At 46.7% G+C, this 8,888-nt stretch overlaps 1 pseudogene; it reads left to right on the top strand.

Annotated features, from left to right (window-relative positions):
• Positions 1–2,152: 2,152 nt before the first annotated feature.
• LOC122490258 lies at positions 2,153–3,031 on the top strand (annotated as a pseudogene).
• The last annotated feature ends 5,857 nt before the right edge of the window (positions 3,032–8,888 follow it).

Raw genomic sequence — 8,888 nt, forward strand, 5'->3', positions numbered from 1 at the left:
TTTGCAGAGCAAACAGGTGATCTACCCGAGGAGTGTATGGAAGTCTGTACCTGATTGAAAACTGCTTTAAGCTTTGTCAAGGCTTCTGCCTTGGAAAGTTCTTCTCAGCCACTTGCTCCAGGATTACAGCCTTCTTTCTGTACAGTGGTTTCCTTGACACAGTTTTACAAGTTGGCATTTGAGCTACCTGGTGGCCCACGCCAGAAAGGAAACATGGCAGCTTCTAGGGATCACTCTGTTCAAAAGATGACCTAACAGTTTTTCAAGGGAAATAAAGTCTATCCTACCATATGTGTCTGAAAGAAATTTCTAGACTGGGTCTTCATTTAAAGGCCATTCAGGGACATAGTGGTATCTTTACAAATAAAGGCAATATTTTTCAGAGTAGATGTGGGAGTCCAAGATTATCTGTCTCTTCTACACCCTTCATCATCTCTTGATTTTAATTAGAGATGCTAGTTTTTGTTTTATGTTCAACTGGAGGTTTTTTCCCTCTCTATATCTGAGGTGAAGCTTTTTTTTAGAAAATAAAAGGCTAAAACTATTAAGGTAATTTTTAAAAAGTAGATTTACATTGGAGAAAATGTCATTTCAGTTGAATTAGTTTGTTACTAGCTTACTCATGGGGAAAGATGCATATCTATTATACCTAATTCCTATTAAATTGGACCAATTAGACTTTCCTCTAGAGTCACTGAACAATTTTTTTAATGTTTATTTACTTAGAGAGAGTGCATGTGTGCGAGTGCAGAGGAAAGGGGCAGAGGGAGAGAGAGAGAATCCCAGGCAGGCTCCATGCTCTGCACAGAGCCCAACGTGAGCCTCCCATCTCACAACTGTAAGATCATGACCTGAGCCGAAATCAGGAGTTGGGTGCCTAACCGACTAAGCCACCCAGGTGCCCCGGCATTGAATGATTCATTCATTCATTCATTCATTCATTCATTCATTCATTCATTTTTTAATGTTTATCTGGAGAGAGAGAGCATGAGCAGGGGAGGAGCAGAGAGAGAGGAGACACAGAATCCGAAGCAGGCTCCAGGCTGAGCTGTCAGCATAGAGCCCGACGTGGGGCTCAAACCCACCAACCACCAAGTCAGGACCTGAGCCGAAGTCAGACATGTAACCAACAGAGCCACCCTAGGCGCCCCGAACAATTGTCAAAAACTTGATGATGTGTGTACAGGTAAAAGTAGAGATGACTCTTAAACTGTATTTAACCATTTCTCTTACCTCCAGTTAGAAGTACTATCACCATGAGGAAAGTAACAGTTTCCCGACAGAGCCCTCACTAGGAAAGAGAGCTCTATCAATACATAAAAAGAATAAAAAAGTGACTTTGCCCTTGGATTTCAGGGAATGACAAACTGCTGCCGAAGGTTCTGAAAGTCTCAGTTTCTGTCATTTTGTCGTGGACGGGTCACCACACTTGTGGTCCTGCACCACTGTGTCTGCAGGCCACACGGGGGTGTGGCACGGCCCTGATACCGGTCGTCTTTGCCGACTGAAAGCATTTGTAGCTCATTATTTAGAGTCTGATTGAAGCTTGTTGTTATATACCCAATGTATTGAGGACAAGTTTTTCTCTCCTTTGAGATTTCCCTGTCAATTGATCAATCATCAGAATCACCCGTGAGACAAAAAATAAAATCAGTTTAGGGACAGTTGGGTGGATCAGTCCATTGAGGGTCCGACTCTTGATTTCGGCTCAGGTCATGATCTCACGGTTTATGAGTCCAAGCCCCACATCAGGCTGTGTGCTGACTGCATGGAGCCTGCTTGGGATTCTGGCTGCCTCTTTCTGCCCCTCCCCTGCTTCTCTCACGTGTGCATGCTCTCCCTCCCCCTCTCTCTCTTTCTCAAAAATAAATAAAATAAACTTTAAATAAATTAAAAAAAAAAAAAAGAGCTAGTTGTTACAGACCTAGACTGAGGACAGGTTTTTCTCTCCTTTGAGACTTCCCTGGCAAGTGATCTATCATCAGAATCATCTGTGAGACTAAAAAAATCAATTTAACAACAGGAATATGGTGCTGTTCCTTAGGTAAACCTTTAATACCTGAATTTTGGGTGAGGAGCACGGCGCCACAAATAGTGTAAAAGCCATACACAGCTGGGAAAGAATGCTTAGTAATTTCACGTAGTGAAATGACACGAGGAGGGCCTGGAAGGTACGGTGGGCGAGGGGGGAGAATCCGGGGCGGGGCGGCCGGCGGGGGCGCGGCTGGGCTGGCGGCTGAAGGGGGTGCTTTCTGTAGGGGATGCTGGCTGCCGCCATATTCCTCACTGGAGACCTCTGTTTGCAGGTGGGGCCCTCGGCCAGTGCGCTGATGGGAGGAAGCACGCCAACGCTGTCCTTCGCCCGACGTGGAAACTACTAGAATCCTGCGGGGGACCGCACGGGCGCTTGCTGTCACCGGCCCGCCTGTGACCTGGCCTGGTGGGCGGGGGTGCCGCTGCTACCTGGTGAGCTGCCCACCCTCGCTCGGAGAGCTGTGAGCCCCGCAGGGCGGCCCCCGTCGGGTCCCCGCTCACCTTTCTCCGGAGGCCCGGGTGGCGGCTGCACGGTGGGGAGACGCTGCTGACCGGGGACGCGGCGTTGGGACTCTGGGGGGAGGGACCCCCCCGCCGAAGATCTCGGAAAGGACCCCCCTTCCTGGGCAGAGAGCGGGACACGATGACTACGGGGAGCCCGGGCCTGACCCCTTCCGTGTCCCCCAGGAGGCAGGAGCCCCGGGGGTGGGGGGGCGCCCAGGCGGGCCTCGACTCCTCCTTGGCTGGGGGCCCGCCCCCGAGGGAGCCCACAGGGACCCCGGCCCCCAGACACTCTTCCCGGAGCAGGCTGTTTCCCGCCTTCGTGAGGACTCCACCTGCAGGAGAGGAGTTGGGAAAGGAGACTTCTCCCACCCAGGAACCACCCAGCAAGAGCTCTGGAGACCAGGTGGGCGGGGGTGCTTGGGGGGGGGGGGTCGTTGAGGGACGGGGTGCTGAGGTCGCCAGGCGCCACTACAGGCTGTACCGTCACAAGTAGGTGCCTCCTGGGGCGCCTGGGTGGCTCAGTGGATTAAGCATCCGACTTGGACTCAGGTCATGATTTCACGGTTTGTGATCTCGCTCTTTGCTGGCAGCCTGGAGCCTGCTCCTGATTCAGTGTTTCTTCCCCGCCCCCAGTCACACGCTGTCTCTCTCTCTCTCAAAAAATAGAAAAAAAAAGAAAAGACAAAAAGGTGCCTCCTAAGGGCACCCGCCTCCAGCAGCAGCAAGGGAGGTGGCTCCCAGCGCCTTCCCGGTTAACAAAACATCCCCTTGCTCTGCTGTCCTGTCAGGACCAGACACCTGTAAGAATAGATGGTGTTTCTGCCTTCACCAGTCAGCCACCTAATGATGACTTTAGTGCTTCTTCCTCTGGGTGCCTCTGCCAGTGTCTAAGGGGAACGATGATTTAGCAGACGTCCCTGGAGCCGGCCCACATGCACAGCCGTGGTTACCACAGACGGAGTCACCTGGGCTAGGCCCACTTTGCCAAACTGGGACCTAGTATCTAACCCAGTTGCAGTTCACCCTTCCCCAGGACTGATCTTAAGAGGTCATTCTGGAATTCCCCCGTCTGCACCAGTGAGGTCATCCATTTGAGACCCTTTTGTTCCCCAAAGGGAGGCCATCTTGCCTGAAATAGTCCTGTTTTTGTTCTTTATAATTTCTTTGTCCTGCATTTAAAACCTTTTTCTTTCTGTAGCCCTTTGGAGCTCCTTTCTATTGCCGGATAGGGTGCTGCCCGATTCATGAATCCTTCGATAAGGTCAGTTAGATCTCAGAAACTTCCTCAGTTGAATTGTCGTAATTTAGCAGATTTGGCCCAGGAACGGAGGGCTCTGAACTGCACTTCTGAAGGCGTTCAGGGACGACGAGAAACACAGGCATGGCACCCGTGAGCCCCTTTCTGAGTTGTCTTTCTTGCCTTTCCCAAGGGCCCTGCATAAGTTCCTCCCGCTTCTGGGCTCTGCCCTCCTTGCCCTGAGCTCCCGATCTCACTTGCTTTCCAAAGTTCCCCGTTTGTCTGAAATCACTCGCTCCGTCCACATGGGGGAACTGCCAGCAGTGCGGACACAATCCCCCAGGTGACTGGAAACCCCGGTCCTCGGCTCTGTCCCCACAGTCCACGTCGGGCGCTGCCGCTGGCAGCTGGAGCCCCCGTTTGTTGGGGTCCTGCTGAGTCAACCCCTTCCCCGGCCCAGACTCCACGCTGGGAAACGTTGGAGGTGCGCACAGGACTTCTCTCGGCCAGGACACGGTAACAGCACTCGGTGACTGCACGTTATTCGGGGGCACAGACTTGCTTGTCGTGTCAGATGAAGGCTGGCGGAAAGACAAGGGCTCTCTGCATTCTGAAGAGTTAGGCACGTGACCTCTGGCGCACCTGCTTACTTTGCGTCTAAAGGATGGCAGTCCCGGGAGCTGAAGCCATCTCTACAAACGGCAACATCTTACTAAAACCACCTAGAATCACGGTGGCTGGTACGAGGAACGTTCCAGTTAGAGAAGATCACTTAAGAAGGGCACTTGGCAGCAAGCATTCCCAAATGAAGCAAACAGGCTGGGATACGTTTTTTAATCGGCAGGCAGAAGCCTCCACAAAGGTTCAAAGTTCCCAAACAGCTTCATTCAAAGATTCACTGTGAAAGCTTATTACAAAATTAAGTAATTTTTACTGCTTCCCTCTACCCTCCTTTAAATCCTCTTTCTAGTAGTCTTATGTCTGCATTGCCTTTACAGGACTGTAAACAAAAGTCAGCCAAGTTAATGACCTTAAAGACACCTTGATATCACCTGTTAAAGGAGGGCCCCATAGGGGACACCCTCCCAGAGTTGACAAAACTCTTACATTCTGGTAAAGTGCTACCTTATTCCCTTAAATGACCAAGGGAAATGAAAAATTAGTGACAAATCTTGCCAAATTGTGCTAAGTACCACATCTACAGATGGGACCCCGGAAAACTGGACAAACCAGCTAAGGGTGACGATCCTTCCCAGAGTCAGCTCTCCTGGATCTCTGAGTGTAGTGCCTGGTGGAGAAAGAGAATAAACTTCACAGTGTCCCTTTCTTTCTAAATCCAGGCCATTGGGCATTGATCTTTGGGAGTGACTCTAGAGTTTTTGAAGATAGTATTTTTTTTTTACACCCTCTGAGGCCCGTGGGGTTGTTTAGTATTGCCAGAAATATTTACCGTTTGTCCTGTCTGAAACCTGACAAGATATTTGAACGGATTTAATGACTCTGTGATTAGAAAGTTGGCCAGATTGGAGGGGCATCTGGGTGGCTCAGTTGGTTAAGTATCCAACTCTTAATTTCAGCTCAGGTCATGATCTCGAGGTCCTAGGATCAAGCCCTTTGTTGGGCTCCATGCTGAGCTTGGAGCCTGCGCTGGATTCTCTCTGTCTCCCTCTCTCTGTGCCCCTTCCCCACCTGTTTGAGAGCAGGAGCTCTCTCTTGCTGTCTCAAAATAAATAAGCATTAAAAAAATTTTGGGGGGGCCAGATTGGAAACTGATATTCAGAGCCTGATAGATATTTTTTTTAGGTCTTTTCCTTAAGCTAAATGTAGACAAAGGGAAAGAAAACATTCTGAAGCCTTTGTGGAAAATTGACTAGAAACATTCCAAAGGCAGACAACTCTTAAATCTAGAACATAGGGACACCTGGGTGGCTCAGTCGATTAAGCTTCCAACTTTGGCTCAGGTCATGATCTCATGGTTCATGAGTTCAAGCCCCACATCCCGGGCTCTGTGCTTTCAGCTCAGAGCCTAGAGCCTGCTTTGGATTCTGTGTCTCCCTCTCTCTCTCTCTCCCCTGCCCATGCTCGCACTCTGTCTCTCTCTGTCTCTCTCTGTCTTTCAAAAATAAATGCTAAGAAAAAAAAATTTAAAAAAAAATCTAGAACATAGAAATCTTTTGATTCCCTGTTGGAAATCTCCCCAATACAAAAAGCAAACTAAGGATAACGTGGTTGGATGGGTGGTTCAAGCTGCGATGGCTTTCATTTAGGCTGCGAGGAGACCCAAGTCTTTGAGGAAGAGCGAACCATTCGCCTTATCTCACAGATCTTTGCAAATCCAGACACAATTCATAGGCAACCTGTCCTTTTTACCAATCCCAAATCCTCCCGTATTTATCTCAAAAGGCTTGTAAGTATTGTCCTTAGGAACCCACGTTCCTCTTGGAGGAACTTAGATTCTTTCCCTGTGCCTGTGAGATATAAAGGTGAACTCTTTTAAATTTTATTTTAGAAAGAGAGAGAGAGAGTGTGTTTGTGCGAGCAGGGGAGGGGCAGACAGAGAGAGAGAGAGACAGAGAATACCAAGCAGGCTCCATGGTGTCAGTGTGGAGCCCGGCTCAGGGCTTGATCCCACGACCCTGGGATCATGAAATCAAACTTCAGAGAGGTAATTTTTACCTGAAGGAAGCAAAAGAGGGGAGGGAGAGACTTTAAAAAAAAAGACTTCTCCATGGCTTCCGTAGGTTACTTGTCAAAGAAAAATACAAATCTTAAGTGTCTTCTCCATAAATATTAGTCGAAAAAGGTTTAACCATTAGAGCAGGGTAACCGTAATTTATTCTAACTGTTCTTTCATAACTGGTAAGTTTTGTATTGTTGTACCTGATTCATGGAAGTAAATTCAAAATGAAGCTATAAAGTCTTTGTTTATGTCTGCCTGTATGGTTTTGTTGTTTGTTGCTTTTTGTGTTTTTTAAATGTATATTTATTTTGAGAGAGAGAGAGTGCGCGAGTGCATGTGCAAGCAGAGGGGCAGAGAGAGAGAGAGAGAGAGAGAGAGAAAATCCCAAGCAGGCTCATCACAGACGCCGATGAGGGGCCCAGTCCCACAAACCGTTAGATCATGACCTGAGCCAAAATCAAGAGCTGGACGCTCCACCTGCTGAGCCACCCAGATGCCCCTATCTGTACGTTTATACATATCCATACATATATGTTACAGATGTGTGGGAGTTTTCTATCTCCCGATGCTATTGCCAAAACTAATTTGTAAAAGAACTCTACTTAATTGGCTTAAACAAGTAAGTGTTCATATAAATTTAATATTCAGTATTAAAGCCATTTTAAGTTTGTTGGTTTAATTAAAATGGTCATGTCTTTGGAGTTACCAACAGCATTGAATACAATACATACAACTTTTACTCTACCTGGTTTTATTATCAAATAAGTCCTTGTTATTGCTTATAGAATTTGTCATCAAGAAACATAGTTGGGGAGGGCACCTGGGTGGTTCAGTTGGTTAAGCATCTAACTCTTGATTTCAGCTCTACTCATGATCTCAGGGTTGTGAGATCAAACCCCTCATCAGGCTCTGTGCTGAGCATGGAGCCTGCTTAAGATTCTCTCTCCCTCCCTCTCTCTCTCTCTCCTTCTCCCTCTCCCTCCCTCTCTCTCTGTCCCTCTTTTTCTCTCTCTCCCTCTTTTTCTCTCTCCCTTTTTTTCTCTCTCTCCCTCTTTTTCTCTCTCTCCCTCTCTCTCCACCTCTTTCTCTTTCTCCCTCTCTCCTTCTGTCTCTCCCTCTCTCCTTCTCTCTCTCCCTCCCTCTCCCTGTCTCTCCCCACCCCCCCCCCACCTCCCTCTGCCCCTCTCTGCCACTTGCACGCTTCCTTTCTCTCTCAAAAAAGGAAAAGAGACACATAGCTTGGGATGATGTCTGACTTTGTCTAATGTCTCATGAAGTTTCTGCTGGTGGTCTCAACATAATTAAGAACAAGCAAATAGATGTAAATAGGATACAAAAGTGTGCAGGTGAAATTTTTAGAAAGTTTCCCCAGATCTTTTTGGTAACCTGAAACTTTAAAGTTTTGCTATGTTAAATTGCATAATAGGTAGTCATTAATTATCCAGATCATTTCCAAATAAGATAAAATACTAACACACTATTTACTAAACCCAGGCTTCCTTCTGCAAAAGAGCGGAGGATAAATGGGTCCCTTAGTAAACGTCCTTTGTCACACTGAAAACTTTACTACGAGAAAGCATGTATTTCTAGAAATAATAAAAAGTATTTAAAAAATTTTGCTAAGCCACAGAATGTTAACATAATAGTTCATAATTGTTTAATTCTTTATTTTTACTAAAAACTAGGGTACTTATGGTTAAACATGCTACTATATTTTTAAACCTACTAGAAATAATAAAGGAAACATCTCTGTGTGAAAAGAAAGTAGGATGTATCTTTTCAGTAAAAGACAGTATGAGAAATGGAGATGCATTTTTGTTGAGAAAAAAGTTGTCGAAGGTTTGTAGGAAAGGAATTTCTGAGAGGGATTTTATGCATGAACAGGGCTGGCTGGTTAAGATTGGAATACGTTTAAACAAGTTAAATAAATTTTAATATCAAAACTAACTTGGTGCAAACTTAGAATTTGGTTTTCTCTCTGTTAAAAGGACAAAATTTGCATAAGGTCTGTTCTCCTTGTAACAGGACACAATTGACAACACTGGTTATGTTCCCAAGGCTTTGACTGCATTATCATATTTGAAAGAGATGTGCACAGACTCAGGACGAGATAGGTTTAGAGAACTAGAATTGACTTTATGGATCCAGTAAAGCCCCTTGGTGAAAAGAACATCCATCTGGCACCTTGTTTCAAAGGTATCAACAAAACAATACTTAAAAAAAAAATTTTTTTTAACGTTTATTTTTGAGACGTGCGCGCGCGCACGCCCACACACACACACACACACACACACACACACAGTGTGAATGGGGGAGGGGCACAGAGAGAGGGAGGCACAGAATCCGAAGCAGGCTCTAGGCTCCCAGCTGTCAGCACAGAGCCCGACGCAGGGCTTGAACTCACGAACCGTGACAACTTTAGCTGAAGTCGGA

Source organism: Prionailurus bengalensis, chromosome B2 (genome assembly GCF_016509475.1).
Source record: "Prionailurus bengalensis isolate Pbe53 chromosome B2, Fcat_Pben_1.1_paternal_pri, whole genome shotgun sequence".
Taxonomy (NCBI): Eukaryota; Metazoa; Chordata; class Mammalia; order Carnivora; family Felidae; genus Prionailurus; species Prionailurus bengalensis.